We start from the raw sequence: 19,359 nt of genomic DNA, 5'->3' as shown, positions 1-19,359 counted from the left end.
TTTATTAACTTACAACTTGCACTTGCAAAAAAAAAACGTAAATTTTTATTATATTATGGCGACAGAAAATGTCTCTCATAATAATAATTCAATTTAAAAACTTCATCAACCTCGTTATTACACATTGCCAAGATCCCGTAGTCTTGGCAAATTAGCGTCATGGGTTTATGACTTCTTTTATATTTATTATTAAAAATTTTATGTTAATACCTGTTCGATGGCGTCATTGCGATATATATTGAAATTCTTATTTTAAAAATACACAAAAAATTGATAAAAGCTCAACACAAATGTCTATGGTTTTGCGAATATAATCATTGAACTTATAAATAATTCAACAGTGGCTCGTGAGTCAGTGAGGTCACAGTGACTCACGGCGCATCACTAGTCGGCTGTTATTTGGATTATCATCGGCACTCCCCATTATTTAATCATCTATAAGTGTGAATTGTGCAAAAGAACATAAAAGATTTTATTGTGGTCACTCCCCTGTGTTTATGACACTAACAGTATATTTTTGGGGAATTAGTCCTAATTTGATAGGTAAACATTAGTAATATCCAAACCTTAGCGTATTATAAATATCACAATTAATTAATATTGTTGTTAATAAAATCTTCCTTTTTTTATTATAATTAATGAGTAATCTTGGCTTTTTCGTAACTAAAAGGGAGAGCGCAACCGAAATAAAATGGATGGTGAGAAAGATGATATGCATAAAAGGAGAGTAAGCTCAGATAAGCCATTAAATAATGGGATAAAGTCAAGGCAATAATGACCAATGCCAACAAGAAGTCTATTTGACGAAAGTTGTAGTTGTAACCATCGCCAATAGGTTGTTACTTATAAAATTACAATACCATGGAGAACACAGAGATTTACAGAATACATTATGCTTCCCGTTCATTCTTCATGTGTTGCATTACAAAAACTGGCATTCAAGTGTTGGAAACAATTTTATATCAGAGTTATTTTGTTTAAAGTCAATATAACCATAATCTTTTGTCCAGTTAATGTTTATCTTTAATCAAGTACAAAGCCTATAGTAATGACACGCCAATGCTAGTCTTACGAGCAATTAAAATGTGTTTTACGAAGGGCGACAAAGTTATGTGAGCTTACTTTATAATTGCTTTTATGCTAATGTCTCTTGTACGTGTAGTCATAAAATTAACATCAGCGAAATCTTTACTAAAAAAAGTTCGAGGAAACTATTTAAAATTGTGGATATTGTTAGTTTCAGTATTATTTTTACCTCTAGTATTGTCATATGGCTGTGTTTCGGATGTAGGGTGCATATTAGGTAGTGATATTACATGATAATAATCGTCATATCCTAATGCTTTGGAGTCCGTGATATCCGTAGTGTTGTTAATGTATATATGCTTTTTTGTATTGTTACCGCTTGTCATTAGGCGGGCCATCAGCTTTACTGTAGAACTATTTTTCTATGACTTCTTACTTTGATCTATATATCTTCTTTCTATAATGTTGTAGTCATAACAAGTTATTACTCTCGATTGAGTCTGCTTTTTTGAGATAAGAGATAACCTAAATCTGTTCTTGTTATACAATCCATCCTCACGCCGAATTTCATGAAAATCCGTTCAAGCAGGTTAGTCATACTTACTATTATTAGCAATATATTTGTTTTTAATTTGCGCTGTCCTTAAAATGCCACTTCCTTGGGTAATCCAAAGTCAAATTAAAGAGGGTTAATTAAGTGGAAATAAATTATAAGATTACGCTCATTATATTTTTTTGCTGTAATGGTAGGTAGGGTTCAACCCACTCAGTGCAATGTCCTTAATGATTGGCCCTCGGACTGTGTTAATCATTGCCCAGGATGACTTAATCATCCGACCGCAATCTTAATTAACCTTTTAACTTCTATTGTATATTTAATTCGGGGTTTATTTATTTATTCCCTCGCGGTTTTGTACGCGGGTTATCATTAGTTCTTGATTTATATTCGAATAATAATGTTTAATCGCTTGTGTAAAATTTAGATTAATGAGAAGATTGGACTGTAATATAGTCAAGCCTATGGATAGATGTCTCCACCTTCTATGTGACTTCATAGTTTATAGTTAATTATACCTATTTAATTTTTCAAAATTGTAATATCCATATATTTATTTTTGAAAAGTATATGAATTGTGTTACGTTTTAAATAATTCGATGACAAAGGATTATGCTTATCACTTTATATCTTTAATTATTTTTTTAATGTCTGTAAAGTTGTTGGATATTTACTGCTATAAACTGCAGTAAATAGCCAACAACTTTACAGACATTAAAAAAAATAATTATTACATTTGGATGGATTGGATATAATTTTGTACATATCCCGATTGAACTATAAAATGCCAATTCATGCAGGCAGAGCCATTATATACAGTTGTATAGGTACAAGTATATTGTTTGTTATTTCTATATATTTCTTATTAATTTAAGATTTTTCTTTGTAATTCAGATCCAGTAGATCTGCGATTATGTATTTAGGCGAGATTTTTTATGAATGACGAAGGACATTTTAGCACTTGTATGTCGACGAGGACAATAAACCCATCACATCTTACATATCATAATAACAAGATAAACACGTTAGTCATACAATAGACGATCAAGTGATAACTTAATACGTTTATAGAATACTAATGACACACCCTGAGTTCGTTCGGGTGCTTACATAGTTGGGAGTATATATTTACACAATAAATAGCCTACGAAAATTAGGAATACATGTTCCTTTTAAACAAATTTAAACGTGAAAAAATGCGTCCCTTGACCCACGATCCCGCTTCCAAAAAAGACAAGTGTAGAAAAATAAAACAGATCTACTAAGTATCTTCTTTGCTTTCATACATCGATTAGTATACTTTTTGTAAATAAATAATGTTTCAAAATTAATATAAGCTTACCTATAAATTACTATTAACTTGAAAGGGTGTCTGTCATCTGACAACTTTTAGTCGAATCTTAATGTTGCAATGGAGACAGATTGTAATATGAGGACGAACATGGGGTATTTTTTATCTCAAAAAATCAGATTCAGTTATCAGAAACATGTGGGAATATTAATAGAAAAAGTACACCCAAGGAACGCATCACAACTCCAAGCAGACAAAATTACCAATTATTAAAAGTCATCATCTTTGCCTTGCCTTCATCTTATTATTTGTGATCGGCATAGTATGTCATATTCTGAAAAAAGCTTTCCTAAATTAGCCTGTCTGAATCCGAGAGAGTGGAAAGAGATTACATCAACTACTAACGGCGTATTCTATAAAAATAAACAATATCGATACGGTACGACTTCGTTAGCCGAGGCGTTAATTATCACTCGTCATTATCTGCGAGCGATTTATTTTCTACAACACACTTGGCGGCTTATCCTTTGAATTAAATTAAAACAACCCTCGTCAGTTCGCCGCCGCGCCGCATATTTCATACAACTCCAGTCTAATCTGACACCTCCCACTGTCCGAGTATGGTGAGCCACGCTTGCAAAGGAATTTTATGTAAATTGGACGCTGTTTTTATTTTTTATTTTATTTATTTGGCATTCCTTTTCGACCACCGTGTGAACTAGCCACTAATAAAATCGAGATTTTGTAGTCAGGGCATAATCAATAATAACGTTTTCGTCTGTGATTGTTTAATATGATTATATGTTGTCAGTTAGTTAATTAGTTAAAACCATAATTGTATCGTAATGAGAAAATGAAGTATGTTTTCAATGGTAATAATAAGTACATTATGAAATTGCCGATCGTGTTGCAATAATATAGGTTATTTATTTAACAATAAGCTGAAGTTTTTATACATAGAGTTATCAAACTGCTTAATAATTTGTTGGCGAAAACAGATACTCATTTACTTAAATACATACATTAAACGTAACGAATCTATAAGTAAAATAACAATACAGAACTACATTTTTAATAATATGCATTATAAGAATTGTATTTTTGACTTATTGTTTTATATATTTCTTACTTTGACGTATATATAAGTGTTTCTAAAATTAAAAGAACGTGACTGGATATCGCTGACGGCATCTTGTGGATTTGCTTTTTTTATATGTTTTAATTTTTGTGATGTAAAGGAAATTATTCACAAGTTCTTATTTTTCTAGACACAACGTTTTGTGGTGATGTCTTTTTTCCACGAACTTATAGATATAATAAATTCAGGGATAAAGCGCCGATTTCCTACAAGCAATTTGATTTATTGAGTTGTAACAAAATTTCTATTTAGCTTTGAGTAATATGCAATAATATTTTCAGAATGTATTATGTATATGTAACAGTTATATTATGAAATAATATTTAAATCTGTAGTCCTTAATTCTATTCAAACAACAATAAAGAATTATTATAGTTATGTATATAGTATATATAGATATACATCTACGTACATATGTAAAATGATAAACAGAAAAATACCGTCTAGAAATCTACTGTATGGAAAATGGAGGTTTCAAAATTGAGATATGAAATCATAGAATTGAAGTATTTAGTTGTACTACGTCTACTAACGATAATACAAGCATTAAAAATAAGAACCTATTGAAGTGAAAATACATACCTATATGTATAAGTGTTGCTATAATACATTGTAATATCGAATACATTACTGTTACCGGTTTTGCGACAAGTATCTGATCACATAAATTCATACGATTGTCTTTATATATAAGCGATGTATTAAAGAAATAAAAACTTGTATTGACAAGTACTAATACAAAGCGAAGTAGCATTGTGTATGATTTACCGTGATATAGTGCGAAAGGGGAAGGAATATTTTTTATTATATTTCGTTTCTAATTAGTCTATTTCAAGTATACGTAGGTATAACAACAAATAAATATTACGAACTAATAATCAAATTAACGAAAAATGGCCATGTGGTTTGTAATTAATATGTGGTTGAAGTGGGAGCGAGAGATATACTGCAGCTCTATACTAAAACGTGTATTTAAAGCTGCACCAGCAGGCCTTTGGATGAGTAGGGCGAGAAATATGAGCGGTGAAGGTGAGAGTTTATATTCGTCGCCAAAGTGGCCTTTAAACCTACACCCGGGTCACAAGTCCCAGGCACTCCACGGAGTTTCCCTCTTTGCCACACGATGGACCCGTAACTAGGACGCTGAATAGATGACATGGAATGCTAAGAAGTTGTTCTCTCGACTATTATTCTTGATGATATAGAGGCATTGTTACCTGTCAACTTTATGGAGAATTTAAAACACTCCGCGAGCCTACCGCCGTCTCTGGGATTAATTTGTTATAGCTGTCTGACACCAGACACTTACGTCATAAATATAAGATGACACACAATGGTTTTTGAGGTAATTGTATATTCTAATCAAATGATAATTAATGTTTAATATGCCACTACTGTATGCTCTAAATAAATGTAATTATACTGATAATGTGAGCATGACAAGGCAACAATTCAAAGTTCGAATAATCTAAACATACAGATTTAATGTATAATATGTTTCTGATATACTTACTTGAATTGTAACTCACTCTCTGATTCCTGTTCGATAGATCCCACGTCCACCTACCTTTCCGATCGATTCTTTGTCCAATTCAAAAGGGGATCGACGACGGCCTGAGCGGTAATTCGCACCCCTAGCGGTGCCCTCAGACTAAAGTCGTATTCGTCAGGCGAGAGTTGGCCTTCAGCCGCTCCTTAAGTCATTACGCGAGTTTTGAGTCATCTTTCATCTTTCGAGACATCTGCATTTGCGCCTTATCATCCGGTGAAGCTGTAAAGGCCAGCTGCGGTTAACAGCATTAGAGTAGTAAAAAAAAAACTCTCTGCGTATCTAATAAGGGTCCTGGTATGAAGATATATACAGATTACGTTACTTAGTCTAATATAAGTATATCCGTTTATTTTTATATATTTGTTGTTGTTTCTCCGAATGGAACTAACGTTCCGATTGTCAATTTACTCGAGCAACCTGTAACTGTAACTGACTAACCGACTGTATATTACCAGCCTCACGTTTTTTTATGATCATCAAGCATATATTTCATGTTCAATTGTTTTCCGAATATAAATAGAGACAATAATGAGACATCTAGGTCTACAGGTCATATCGATATTGATATGATTATTACTTGCATCTGTTCATGAGCACGTAGCGCAGCATCATTGCAACGACCTTAGCATAAATACCGACCAGCTAGATATGTGTTTGCCATTATTCATAATTGTTTTATGCATTCCTAATGTGCTGCAACCATGACGCGAGAGTACATTTTTCTTATTTTAGATGCGTACTAATATTCAACAAACAAACAACAGTATTAGAAAATATATGTTAGTATACTTAAGGGCAATCCATAAAGCTATCCACAAAGTTTAGTGAATTTCCGTAATAATAACAATAATACTTCAGGACAATTCAGCGTTACCTAGTGCTACGCTAAGCAGAGCTTATGTTATGGGTACTACTCTGCTTAGTTTGAGTATTACATTGCGCTTTTACTCAAAAATTGTAAATTGTCTAGGGTTATTAGTGTTATTACTATTATTATATGTTAATTGACAATTATTTATTTTTGGATGTTTATCTATAAAAAAAATTCCAAAGGGCAGTATGATTGTTTGTCGTTACATAAAAAAGATTCATTACACATCGTATGATCTTCAGTCGTAATATACAGCTGATTATATAAGAGTTTACATATAATAATGAAAATTTCATGCAAAGAGGCCGGAAGGGTATATCAAATTCCTCAAAACCATAATAGAATACTTTCTAACTGCTCATATTTTATTGAATGTTTCAAGTTAAAATTCTCGCGCCTGCGGTAGACTTGATACGATGAATAGCACATACAATACTGCTATATATGTTAGCTGGAATGGGAAAAGTTTAGTCTGTAAAAAGTTTCAAGGCAATCTAAAAGGTTAAGTTTTGTGTGTATACCAAGAGAAATGGCTCTTCGTGTTTCATTGTATCAAGTGTTTTCGTAATATGACATACTTACAACTATGAACACTAAAATAATATAAATAGTATAAATTATAATACAAAGATCTTCCTATTTAGTAGCTAATCTTTCTTAAAAAGTGTTTCATTCATTCATAATTTAAGAGCCGCGCTCTTATCGCTTGTGCTCTTGTCATTTTCCAAGACTTTTCATCAATCTTTTTAGTTGTTGATGCGACACGACCCCAACTTTTTCGTTGAACTGCTTAATGTAGGTGTGTCTTGGTCTTCCTATTCCCCACTTTCCCTCTATTTTTCCTTCGTTAATAATAGGTACAGAAAAACTTGCACAATTGGATGCAAGTTTTAATAAAATATTATAACAAATTTTCGCAATAAATTATCTTATTAAACGATGCTCTGTTATGACTTACATAAATTTAAATATAAGTGAGAAATCATATTTCTATCTATTTGTTTCTGTGCAAGTAAAGTGAGTGAGTGATAGAGTACTTGTAGAGCTACACATTTTGTTTTGTATATGAGTATTTTCTCACAGTTGTGTATGTTTGCTAAGCATTGTTTTCGTCATAGTGCTTATAGCTTCATAAGTAACAATCTATAACATTTATTTTTTCTATTCATTGAATGTGGTTTGATTAATCGCTATTTAGTTAGTACATGTTTATTTATATATTTAAATAATTCATCTCGCAGAACACCACTGTAAAACGAATTTGAAGTCAAAATAGTCGTGAGTTTGTGACTTAATTTACTATCAACACCATTAAAAAACAAATAAATATTTAATATATATCTCCACTTTTAAGCTATTTGATCACTATAAACTGTGCTATAAACAAATAAATATTAATAGAAAATAGTTACTTGCATAGAATTATAACTCCGACACTCCAGGCGTTGCGTTGTAACGAGAGAGAATTTATGTGAAAATATTGTATCAACTATCGATTTATATTCTTAATTTTCCTAATTAGAATATATAATTTGTTTATGGTCATCGACAAACTCACGATATATATATTCTATTACATTTATTAAATGGATATATGAATATATAGTACAGTTTTAATATAAAAATAATATTCAGTTTGAGCCAACCTAATTTAATAAACATATCTACGGCTAACATTACTGTATAATTTATACTCATTTTTCCATAGATGTTGTATTTAGATTATTATTGACTATGGTTTTTCCAGTCAGTCCATACTTGAAGAAAAGTGTAGGGATTACTGGTTTCGATATATCTCTCAAATTGATAGAGATTCTAATTCAGAATGTAATGCTACTGACGGTCGCTTCGCAAATACGAGAGAGGTCCTCATCTGCATCTATCCTTTTGAAATTCCAAACCCCAATCACTCCAATTTCTGATCATACTGTTCGTACTGCTCGAGTTTCTATTGAATTTGTCCTGAAAATATATTATTCCACCTCTCGTATTCCTCTTACTTTTTAATTTCATTAATATGCGATAGTTATGTTATGATTATTGGATATTTGGATTATCTACATTCATAAATGGCTGAATAGACTTTTTATGAGAATTGGAAATGATCTATTAATCCATCTAACAATAAGACCAGGAGCCCTCTTCGGTTTTAACGAGTACAATTATTGTATAGGTAGCTCTACGTTTCTTAATTTATTTAATACCCAACATTTGATTCTTTATTACTTAGATAATTTTCTAGATTAAAAAGTCCGCATAAAATCACGTTGTGGCTGATTAATTAGTCGATGACTAAATGGTTACCAAGTATATTTTTTAAGACTGTTACGATTGTTACTACATATAAAAAATATATACACAACATAACGTTTCTTGTTCACATTTCGCGTAACACTTATAATTTATCAGCCTCTTTGTATAAACTTACAGAAAAATGGTTAAAAGAAAATAATTTGATTCCTGTTTCTTGACATAATGCATCACTCAAGTTCCAAATTTAAAATTTCACGCGTGGGTAGTACGCGAGTTTGCAATCGTGGTTTAAAAATATTCTCATGAATGAGTTAGCACGTGATTTTTAAATGTCTAATTTACACATACTCGTAGGTACAGAGATATTTTTTGCATCACATTCAAATACATGTAAAATTAATGTGTCATGACTATTAATGATGCAAATCTCACGCTATGTCAAGAAACATATATTTTATATATTTTCTCGTCATGATATTAGTACTAGACGTTGCTACATTACTTTTAAAAATGGTTGATCTTTCAGCTGGATGGGCACATCTTTGCGAAACAAAATAAGAGTGTTTAGATATTTTTATCTGGTTTTATACAAAGGTTTAATCGTGGATTTTCAGATTACATATTACAACCTCATTGGTCAACTACATTACAGATATATTTAAAAAAAATACATGGCTGTAAGAGTGACTTCTACGTATAGTAGGCTGAAGCTGTTAACGTACTACGACAGATAATATAAGTTACAAAATAATATTTTTTGTAAATGTCTGAAAAGATTTTTTTTTAACTTGAAGAGTTATATCTATTGTTAGAAAAAGTAACTCATCGTCTTGGCACAGACATGTCATGACGTCGTACAAAGTCTACTTTGGTAAACACCTTTTTTCTATCTTAGTTGATTTTGAAAAGAATATACAGAAAAATGGAATTTTTGACGAATTAGAAATCTTCAGATGTCATCACAAATGTGGCATCATTACACAGTTAGTTCGAACGATGATTTCATCATCGACGAGAGACGAGCGAATATGGGTGGACGTGTTCGCCGCATGCCCATGATTTCTACAGAACACTGGCGATTACAATTTTATTTTATGTACTGTGATTTTACTCGGGTTGTACTATATATAGGAATCCCTGTTTCCCTTGGTTACGCAATAATTTATCGACGACGCCACTGATTTCGTTAATTAAAGTACATTCGATTCTTAGTACGGGACGAAAAAGTAAGTAATTTTGTTAATAAATATTATCAACTTATTCAAATTGACAAGGTTATATGTATATTCGATTCTATCTTTAACAGTAGAAATTTTACTTCTTTTTCTATTTCTTTGCAGGAACCAATTATTATAATTAAATCTTTTTACAAAAACCACGATTTATGTTACGAACAAAATATTAAAATATATTCAAAAGCATAGCACATCTATTTGATGCTTTAAAGTAATTATTTACTTTAAAGCATCAATTTTCCTTGGTTGCGATGGTAAATTTGATCTGTACTTTGTTGTAATTTGTATTATATATATATTATTATTTGACATCATATTTGTATAACTATCGAATTTAGAGCCAATAAATAGAGCGTCTAAAATACCTTTCTCTGACCTTTACTTGTATTACGCACACTCTAGTAAGGTACGGTACGGTGTGGTGGTTTAGTTAATTGTAAGTATAAATACACATACATATAAATAATTAAAGCGGTTAGGCTATTTACGGAGTCTCATTGAATTTAATAAAATAACTAATTGTAGAAGATTATACTATATATTCTAATTAGTATATTGGAAAAGATAGTACGTACTACTTTAAAATTAAGTAAGATAATAACTTAGTATTTTAGAACTTTTAGATCTAAACCCTAGTATAGAGTAAAGAGTTCTTAACTATAAGTGGGTTTACATTATCAACTTGCAGCCCAACGGCCCGTACCCATTTGTTCGATTTTCGAATTGGAAATGGGCCAATCGAATGGCGTTGTCGACACAGGCCGTCGCGTGAAAACTCGATAATGTGAGGCCACTTTAACTCGTATCGTGATGTACCGTGAAGCATAGTATAGTATTATGTCGGCTGTATATAGAATATACCTATTTATATAATGTACATGATGTAGATACCACATCTATACAAATAGGTATATTCTATATGTATCATCTTTACATAGTAATATATATATATGTAGCATAATATATACAGCGTCATGAATGGCATATTCATTAGGCATTATGTCATTCGTAATATATAATTAATACCTGAAAGCAACATTCCACTATTGTTAGTAATATTATATTGTATGTATAACATCATTCGTAATTAATGAATATCATACTAATATTATAAGTTCGAAAGTACATGACTATGTATGCATGTGTGTTTGTTACTCTTTCACGCAAAAACTACTGAACGGATTTTGATGAAACTTTACAGTAAAATTGTTTATATATCAAAATAACACCTAGGCTATAATTTAAAAACATATATAAATTAGGTAAGTGTGATATAGACGAAGTTGCGCGGGTTTGTTAGTAATGTACATATATGTATTCAGTTACTAATGTTAGAATTTATTCACGCTATATAATAGCCTCTTTGAGGATAGGTATAGAAAAATAGATATCTTATTCTATTTATATCTAATTGACCACTAACTATTGTAATTTCATTTAATATGAATACATCATGTAATAAGGTATCTCTACCTACAGGCAAATAACGAGTTTTTCACTTAAGAATGCTCATAAAACAGCCATTACTGCGCTGTTAAAGTTTATTAAATCCTTATGATGTCTACTAACGTAATTTTACCGCTATTTCAATTTACAGTATATTACGAGCGAGGACATAAACACGTAAGGAGCGGCTACATAAACTGTACTAATCGTAACTTTACTTGAATATTGAAAACTATTCAGGAGAACTTTGTAAAATATTAATGGGTGACTTTACAAAGTCGTTTGTATAGATGCCTCTGTGTTACCTGTTACAACTAGTTTCCTTCGTAAGCTGTTGTTCTGATTGTAAGGTGAGGTATGTTGGTATACACATGTAGACACCATAATCCTGACAAAGGTAGTATAGAAATTATAGTAGCTTTAATGTTTGTTGTTCTATGGATGACGGTATAATTGATGTCGATTACTTTAATTGTTATATATAAATAGATATTAGTATTACATTAATTTAGTAATTTATTATTGTTGTTAGTTATTAGTCTCAATATTATATTAATTGTTATCAATTATTGTACAAAAAAATAAATAGAACTTTTCACTGTAATAACTGTAACTGATAATCTGCAAATTTTTTCTACGTATATTATCACAAGAAAGGTTTTTTTTACTAAGGTCCATTTATGTGTACACCGAAATTTAACAAAATTGTATAACGTTACAAATAAACAAACGGACAGAGTTACTGTCGTATTTGTAATATATCCGTCACAGACGGCAAAAACACGCGCGGATCTAAATAAACCTCGGCTTGTAATTAAATGGCTTTAGTGAAGTAACACCTTACTTGATTAACCATCCCACCTGTGCTATCATCCATTAAGCTGGTGCTATGTTAGAAACTGCCGCAGGTCGAGTGGATTGTGGCTGCATAATCTAACACTTCTAGTATCCTCACAATCAGGGTTGCCACTTTATAATATTTATTTTTTCTTATTTTTATATAAATGAAAACAAACAAAGTGATGGTCAACGTGATGGTAAGTGGTAACCGTCTCTTATAGAAATGAACCGCACCACGCATATCTCGTTATAATGTGACAGCCGCGATACTATTATACTTACGCGTTTCTATTCTAGAGGACAAAGATTTCATGTTGCACCTTATCCTGTAATTTCACTGATTAATCTGAACGCTACTTTACAGTTTTTATCTTATACCAAAATGTAAAGAATTTTGTATATTCACTCTTTTATTCTCTTCATTCTCGTACGAAGTGATAAAAATAATACAAAATTTTCGAGCAATCTGTCTGTTTATTACATTTTCATGACTATACGGATCTGGACCTAATGTAATTTGATTTGAAGATACAAGATATTGTATCAATAGGATGAACATATGTTATTCATTATCCCAATAGTCTGAAAAAGGTTAAATAGGGGATGATAGTTATTGCAGGCGAATTCGCGGGTAATAGCTAGTTACTTATAATTTTCAGTAAAAATCTCATACAAAATATAACGCAGTTGATGATAACTAAAACAGTCATATCTCTACGAGGGTCTACGTACAATTGGCAACCTTGCTCACAATGAACATGTTATTCCGGCTTAAGGCTTTACAGAGCTATAAATGTATATTATTTCAGGCTCAGTTTCATAGCCCTTTGTCTGCGAGATCATTTGTCTTTTGTAATTTCGATGTACATATTTCATGGGCGATTTAAGCTCTGAGAAATACAATAAGTCGATGTCAGATGGTAGGCATCTGGATTTAATTTGAAAATCGTTACGCGTAACATTAAAGCTGAAGTTTTTCCTATAACTTTTCCTGTCTACCTTATTTTGTACAGGTATATTTATTTTTAAATAATAATATTAATCCAACTCACAAAACTTAATAATAAACAAAAGAGTACGAGTGTCAAATATCCATATTTTGGTAGTGTATGTATGTAATCTTCTTTTTATTGATGGAATGTATTTTTCATGCATAATTTAAAAAAGATATTACCATTCTGGTCTCATTCTATATAGGTATAAACTATAAGTGTGCGAAATTTCATACTCTGCGATTTTCTTTAAAAAGCATAAAAAGCTTTTGCTTCAGGTATTAATTATAAATTTTTAACGTTTTAATCGCCTCGTGATCTAGTCGTTTATTATCTTAACTAAAAAATTTTCGAACAAAATACTTCAATTTATGTGTACAGAAATTCAAGTATTTGATATTTGACGTTACCAATAAAACGTAGTCAACATTTTTAATTAAGACAACAGTTATGAAATTGAAACAAGATAATTGTTTAAGATATCACCTAAAATACAAATATTATTAGCGTAACGAAATATAAAAGTACAGCCGAGTCAACAACTTCTTCCATTATAAAGATACCTGAAAAGTAACTTGTCTCCCAATAAAAGAAGTGTGAAGTACCTACTTGTATTCTTTTTACGAGGGAACTTTTGTTTAACCTATTTATCAAATTTAAAAAAAAGTAATGGTGGCTTCACAATTGGGAAATGGGCTTTAGAATTATATTACATTTGAATTGGTAATTAAATTGTGGAACGATCGGGAAATGAGATTGGACGACTCCCCTAGAATGCTACATTCTGGGAAAGGCATTTAGTTAGTTTCATTCATTATATTGTTATCAAATACTTATAAGGATTCTTGAATATTTAATACTAGTTGAAGGTGATTCTTAGTAATATGAACTTGTGTTACAAACAATTACAAACAATGTATTATCAAGTTGATCTCCACGCACTTTTCTTGAAAATCATTGTGGTTATTTCATGGTGAATTGATAAAGATAGGCTAACTGACCCGACCGATATTACGCTTTTACTATCATCTTCCACAAGTAACCAGCATATATAATGAACGAAGCCGCGGGAACTATTGATAAAATATAAACATTAGTTTAGATACTTGTGGAAAGGGAAAACAAAGAAAATTAAGTTTGAATACGGTGCCGCTCGGTCACTGGTTTAGAATGTGGAGTTATTTCGCTGTAAAATACAATACAATGAGAGATTGCTAATATATTTGTAAAAAAATAGAAATATAAGTAATAATTGAAATATAAATAGTATTTCAATAAATATATAGAAATATCAGTCAATTAAAACTTTCTTGAAAAGAAGTGAATTGAAGACATAAAATGTTGAGGAAATTTAATTCCAATTCAATAACTAACAAATACATTCATCTACTCAATTGTTCTTATTGATTGTTAATAAAAAATAAGAAGGTAGGTAGCATGCTAGGTTGTAGATGTGCCATAGTTTATAATTACATAATGAATCATTATAATCTATCGTGATTTTATACAATGCGTTCTAACCATAATAATATATAATATTGTTATAAGTCGCGTCGTTTATTCTAATATGCACTGCAAAAGGTCTTGCCATCATTTACCATCAGACGCGGTAAGATTAAGCTCAAATCTTTTATTAAAAAAATACGAAAGTAACTCTGTCTGTTACTTACCTTTTCAAGGCTAAACCTAATGGTTTATGTTAACTACTCATTGTCAGGAAAATGAAACTTGGAAGAGTTCATTTCGATTGGTTCATTTTGAATGAATTACTCAAGCATGTAAATACGGTCATCTGTCTGTATGTTACCACTATATACTTTAACAATTCTACGGATATTAAGTCATCATATGACCCCTATGATATCACTTGCATACGTTGACATTCCAGAAGAGAAAGATGACATTCGTCTTATTCTGTTTCACTGCCTTGCGTTTCGAACCCTACAACCAAGTTTTGGTCGGTACCTACGCTTACGTCTTTTTACAGTCGGCCTCTGATGGAAAGAAGTTATACGTTAAGATAGAATGTAACATGTTTTATCACAAAAAAAGCAGACGAAGTTGTAGATAATAGACAGAAGAAAGAAAGAAAAATATATTTATATGGCGCATACAAAACAATCATACAACATATTACAAATATTAATAATAAGTATTTTTTTAATATGTAAAAACAGTAACATCATACAATACCCTAACTTTATTATAAATATCATACTTAAGTGAGGCTTATTGTTAACTTCCTATTATTAATTTTTAATATTTATAATATATTACACAAGTTATCAATAAGCTTCACTTAAGTATGATATTTATAATAAAGTTAGGGTATTGTATGATGTTACTGTGACTGCAGGGACATGCTAACATTATTAATCAAGATGAACCGGGAATATACGAGAATATTGAACTCAAGAAGACAACATAAACATTTATAAAAAGAATAATGTGCAAGCTGCCAGTAACAGTTAATATTTCAAAAAAGATTATGGTAAGTAAGTTCTTAAAGTGCCTAATTGTTTTAGTAGAACCATTATTATAGATATATATTTCAAATGCAACTTATATCTTGTAGTACCGGTTTTATATGCAGCGACATTATTAACAATCTAGTCGTAAATTATAATAAATCCCTATCAATATTATCTACTTGGTTATATTATTTTAATAGAAGATATCTTTTGGGCCTCCGTAATGTTTTCCGTCTTATAAATGGCAATTAACGTCGAAATGTGTCATTGGATTTAAATAATTGTTAATGAAATATTTTCCATTATTTATTGGTATTAGATAAAGATTATTTAGTAGGCGTTGTTAAGTGAGTTACACGTTTCATTTTTGTTAATATATTAGTGTAAATTGGCTATAATAGAAGTGTTTTTAATAAGAAAAACATTTTAGATTGTTGATGAGTTATTGGTATTTTGTAGATTCTTGTTAGTGTCTATTAGTCTAAAGTTTATATCATTATTCAACTATGGACGATTTCATTTCCATTATTGTTTCTCAGGAATTGTATTAAAGAAACTTGAATTGATGGTAAAAGATTTATGTGTAGCACCTACCACCATTTAAACACTTAAAATAACACTACACATATTTTATATAAATTTAAATATTAAATTAACATTTCCTGATTATTTATAAATGCGATTATGTGAACGAATGGATTTTTAAGAGTCCTCAACTAGTGTATGGATTCGAATGTATTTTGGCGCTCTGATATATCATAATCTAGATTAACAGATAGAATACTTTTAACCCTAATTGAAATGGACAGCGTAGCGAAATATAGCTGCAATTTTATATAGCAATGAAAGCTTTGTTGTTTAAATTAGTATTATAATACAGTCTTTAATATAATGTCTGACTGTCTCTAACTACGTATGTATAGATCTGATATGTATCAACTCAAAGTACTCTAAGCAGCACGGTATATTGTGATTACATGGGATTGTTCATTTTCATGGCGAAAGTTTCATCAAGAGTGAAGAGAATGGTAATGAGACTGCGATGAGGACTCTGTAAGATATTTTTAACAAAGGAAAAAGTAGACAGGCAGCGTAGTAATACCAATGTAATGACAAATAAAATCCTACATCCAGACAAATACTTATAAAAAAGAAAATAGGAACATAAACATAGATTGGACAAACATCGAGTCCTGAGAGACTTGCAAGTTAGTGTTTATAAAAAAAATATACTATTGCTCTTTAAATTTAATATATAATATGTAAATTCCATATCTAACTGATCATCTAAAATTACTAGAGATAATTGCAATAAGACTAATTACAATATCTGGGATAATCTAGAATTGATTGAAATACATTAATCCGTTTTAGGGTGACCGATTTACAAACACTTAATAACTTTATCTATACTAGAAGGATCCCGCGGCTTCTTGTGTCTAATATAATTAAATCGTCTAAACTAATTTTTTATAGGGGAAAATCGGTTAATTATAACATATTTTACACATTATAAAAAATCTATTTGTTAGTTCAGAAGTATGATTAGATATCTTCAAGAGACGTGAATGATAAACCGTGGCGTTATATAAGTATTATATAATAACTTTACCATTGGTAATAAAACTCAATTAAAATATAAAGGACAAGGTTGCACTTGGACTAATGCGAAGTAGACGAGGTAGTTTATGCATAATTATTAACCCATTTAATATCGATCTCTTCATTGCCGTGCTTATTTCAATCCAATCTACAATAAAAAGGAGGAGGTATTCTCATATTCCTTGTACAAGATGTCTTCATGAAATATATTTTGATACTACTTTACTGATACTTTTTTACAACTAATTATTTTGTGTCTGTCCATAGCTTAAATTATATTATCTATTAGCTGTTACCCATGTCCTTGTCCGCGTGGAATTTAACTATTTCATTACAATAATAAAAGTAGCCTTAGTTCCTCCGTATACCATTAGCCATCTGCGAGTGATAGTCCAGCTAAAATCCTGCCGTTTCAGGGATTAACAAAAATCAACAGACAACTGATGATGACAGATGAAATTACAAACGAACACGTAAATTTTATTTATTTCTACAGTTTATTTTGTGGTAGTGATGTAGACTTTATACAAAGTCTCCTGCGTGGGTACCTATACTTACCAATTGCAGGTGCCAAGCAGCTTGCTTTGTAACCCGTGTTTCTGTTGAAGGGAAATTGCAGGGTAAATAACCAAAGCATCTTAGTCCTCTGGAATGCAAATGTCAGCACATCATCATTTGATAACTGATGAATATCAGTCATTAAATGATGAAGTGGTGTCCGTGGTGGTATTTTTGCCCGCCTAATATATATACGAGTAGCTACTAACTATCAGGCGAGCGTCAAGCTTGTGTTATTTTAATTACAAAAACAGTATTTCTATTCAGTAAGTTTTATAGGCAGAATATAAGACATTTGATATTTGACAGACTTATAAACGCTATGATCATTTGTACTTAAATAAATTAAAATCTAAGGTGCTTTTCCAATTTACGATGAAAACGGATTCTTCATTGAATAAAGGGTGCTAATGAATAGGTTCCTAATGGGGTTAAATGTGCGGCCTTAATTACAAATCGATCTTCACCAGCTGCTTTCTTCCACGGAAAATAACATGATGTAAACAAAATAAACTTTTAGTATTGTATGTTCAATTCGATTGATTAATTAATAACTGTCTCTTTTTCATTTTATTATAAACATCACAAAAAACTGATAGATCTATAGAATACGCTTTATTTAACGGATACAATTGTAGAAGATGGTGGATGATATGCAAATAAGAATAAGTAAAAATAATGTTAATAACAATAAAATATAAACATAAAATATACATACATATTAATTCATATATAATACATAATATATTATAGATTAATGAATAAAAATAAAATGGATTATCAAAATGCTAGACTAAAAGTCCAAGAAATTAAATGTGAAGAAAATGATATTTTATTTGTTGCTTGAAAATATTTGGACTTTACAGTTCCGATAGCCACAGTTAACGAATTTCATAATTTGACTTCAGTTATAGTAAAGGAGTTGTAATAAATTTTAAAGAATTTTCATAATGGATTCAGTAGATTAAAAGATTACATCCTACAACCTCAAAAACTCACAAGCTTTACCTCCTTTTAATATTTGTATCGATGAAACTTTTTTAACTACAAGTATGAAGGGATACAGGTTCACCTTAGCCGGAATAACAGGATTCCTTTTAGATTGTTATAAAACTTCGTTTCAGACTATATTTCAGAATACTTATTAAGTTAATGTTGTTTTTCTTGTATGTACGAGTATTTCTTATATTTAAAGTCAGGTTAATAACTGAAGTATAGTCGTAGTAGAGTTTATGTTTACATACATGATTATATTCCTGTTCTCAAGTTGATTACTTTAGTACTGAAATACACTCGAGGGAAATTCATACTAAGCGCTTTGTTAAATAGAAAGATAGGTATTTACAGGATTCATCTTGGAAATAAATACTCATAGATCTTCGTAGCAGTTTACTTTGTTATATCTCTTGGATAATATGTAAATGTATTACTTGAATCTAATGCTTGCATATTTAAGAATACTTAAAGCTATGGTTGCTGAAATAAATGAATAAAATTATATATTAATTTAATTAATGTCCATTGGCAA

The 19,359-nt window shown here is 30.6% G+C and overlaps 1 protein-coding gene across 1 annotated transcript in view; it reads left to right on the top strand.

Moving 5' to 3' along the window:
• LOC131844295 (division abnormally delayed protein) overlaps positions 1 to 19,359 on the top strand; it is a 134,016-nt gene that overhangs the window by 34,154 nt on the left and 80,503 nt on the right. The gene's annotated exons all lie outside the window — the stretch shown is intronic.

The sequence above is a fragment of the Achroia grisella genome, unplaced genomic scaffold (assembly GCF_030625045.1).
Source record: "Achroia grisella isolate CSIRO2021 unplaced genomic scaffold, CSIRO_AGI_Agris_v1 utg402, whole genome shotgun sequence".
Classification (NCBI taxonomy): Eukaryota; Metazoa; Arthropoda; class Insecta; order Lepidoptera; family Pyralidae; genus Achroia; species Achroia grisella.
Note: the sequence above shows the minus strand (reverse complement) of the source record. Positions and strands in the feature narration are given on the sequence as shown.